This window comes from Mastomys coucha, unplaced genomic scaffold (genome assembly GCF_008632895.1).
Source record: "Mastomys coucha isolate ucsf_1 unplaced genomic scaffold, UCSF_Mcou_1 pScaffold20, whole genome shotgun sequence".
NCBI lineage: Eukaryota > Metazoa > Chordata > Mammalia > Rodentia > Muridae > Mastomys > Mastomys coucha.
Window position 1 is genome coordinate 84,251,716 of NW_022196903.1, and position 2,488 is coordinate 84,254,203.

The window sequence follows — 2,488 nt, forward strand, 5'->3', positions numbered from 1 at the left end:
TCACAGCACTCCAGAAGCTTTGGGGCTGAGTTTGAGGCCAATCTAGACAACGTAGCAAGTCATCAACAACCAAAAGAAACCACCAAACCAAACACCAATAAATAATGTGTCCTGTTTGGAAGCAAAACAATTCTTATTATTTTTTAGTTTTTAAAAAAATATTCTTCTTTAATTATGTATCTGTGTGCAGGTATGTGGGTATATTCATGTGAGGGCAGGTGCCCAAGAAGGTGAGAGGCATAGCATCCCCTTGGAGCTGGAGTTACATGCAGTCATGAGCTTCCTGATAGTGCTGGGATCAGAAGCTGGATCTTCTCCAAGTGCAGCAAGTGCTCTTAACTGCTGAGCCCTCTCTCCAGCCCCTCCTTGCTCATTGGACTTGTGTTTTCCTGCCTGCTGATCTCTTAATCATCTCTTGATGTGTTTGCTGGCATTGGGCTTATGGACTATGAATCTTCCCCTAGCTTCACCTATTTTTTTTCTGTGGGATTACTCTTTCTCATTAACCTTGTGAAAACATGCCTCATCTCAGTGGGAATGGCTTTGTGTTCAGTTCTCAAATCTAGCATCTGTCTATTCATTGGATGTCATCTTTCATCTACAGAAAATCCCTACCACACCCATTCCTTTATATTTCCCAATATATTTCTTTCAGAATAACCAGTTACTCTCCTACATTGGCTAAATTCTCCCCGAGGCCTGCAAAGATGGCTCAGGGGTTAAGAGCACTGCCTGCTCTTACAGAAGACCCAGCTTGGGTTCCCAACACCCTTGTGGCAGCTCATAACTGTCTGTAAATACAGTTCCAGAGGATCCAGCACCCTCTTCTGGCCTTTGTGGAAATTGCATACATGTAGTACATAGATATCCATGCAGGTGAACATTCCTACCCATAAAATAAAAATAAAGAAACCTAAAAAGGGGGAGGGGAAACTACCCTCTAAAGCAGCACTTCTCAACCTGTGGGTCACGACCCTTTCACAGAGGTCACATAAGACCATTAGAAAACACAGAATGTTTATATTATGATTCATAACAGAAGCAAAATTTTAGTTATGAAGTAGCAATGAAAATAATTTTGTGGTTGGGGTCACCACAACATGAGGGTCTGTATTAAAGGGTTGGAGCATTAGGAAGGCTGAGAACTGCAGCTCTAAAGGTTCATGTACTCTCACAGATCTCCTCAACACCTTCTTCTTCTTCTTCTTCTTCTTCTTCTTCTTCTTCTTCTTCTTCTTCTTCTTCTTCTTCTTCTTCTTCTTCTTCTTCTTCTTCTCCTCCTCCTCCTCCTCCTCCTCCTCCTCCTCCTCCTCCTCCTCCTTCTCCTCCTCCTTCTTCTCCTTCTTCTCCTTCTCCTCCTCCTCCTTCTCCTTCTTCCCCTCCTCCTCCTCCTCCTCCTCCTCCTCCTCCTCTTCCTCTTCCTCCTCTTCCTTCTCCTTCTCCTTCTTCTTCCTCTTCTCCTTTTCCTCTTCATCTTCCTCTTCCTCTTCCTCTTCTTCTTCCTGGGGCTGAATCTGAGTTACTGAAATCCACATTGTTCACAATGAACACTATCACTCATGTAGGCCCCAACTCTCATTATTTTGCCTTTTGTATCTATTTAATTAATCTATTGGGCATTCACTTTTGCATGTGGTATAAGAGTCTGGTGTGTTTTACTGTTGAAGATCCAGCCGGGCCTGGACATCATTAAACAATTCATTCCTCATTTTTCCACCACCCTGAATGTGCCTTCTGTATGATCGTGTGTGTTGATTCGTCACTGTTCCTGGCTCCTACAGCTTGACTACATTGAATTACCGTGACCTTATCCTACCACTGTAGTTTCATTTCCTTTCATTTCCTTAGGCAAATTTCCTTGTCCTTTTTGATCTTTTCTGTCACCATTTTGTGTACCTTGGATCTGGTGGCCCTGCTCTGAGCAGATGCTGGGCTGCTGGGCATGCACTGCACACTGAGCCACACCCCTGGCTGCCCTTTCTTAACATTTCCTGTCCATTCTTGGCATTTGTCTTACCTTAACCCTGACACCTTTCATTTTCCATTAGTTAAGAGGAATTGTGTGGCCCTGACCTGGGCAGAGTGGCCTGTGCCTGTAACTCCAGCACCAGGAGGAGGCAGGAGAGAGAGGAGGATGGCCCACAGTGTGGGGCTGGTATCAGCTGCGTGGTGAATTGCAGACCAAACAGGGACACATCATAAGACCCTGTCTGAAAGCAAACAAACAAGAGAACTATATTAATTTTAGAGTAATTGACACTTTACATCTTAATGCTATTAAATTTTCCATTCAAGAAAGTGTTTGTTTTCTGTATCCTTAACTGAAACTTTGTAGTTTTCTCTGACTCTTCTGTCATTGTCTTATGAAAGAAAATGCATTCATTTTTTAAATATTTATTTAATGTATAATAGTTACCTATATTACACTTTCTTTTTTCTTTTCTTTTCTTTCTTTCTTTCTTTCTTTTTTTTTTTTTTTTTTTTTTTT

The 2,488-nt window shown here is 42.1% G+C and overlaps 1 long non-coding RNA gene across 1 annotated transcript in view; it reads right to left on the reverse strand.

The window, feature by feature from the left end:
• Window positions 1-1,445: 1,445 nt before the first annotated feature.
• Window positions 1,446-2,488, reverse strand: part of LOC116098250 — a 28,497-nt gene continuing 27,454 nt past the window's right edge. Inside the window, exon 4 of the long non-coding RNA XR_004121755.1 lies at window positions 1,446-2,210. This is a non-coding gene — a long non-coding RNA (uncharacterized LOC116098250). The remainder of the gene's footprint in view (window positions 2,211-2,488) is intronic.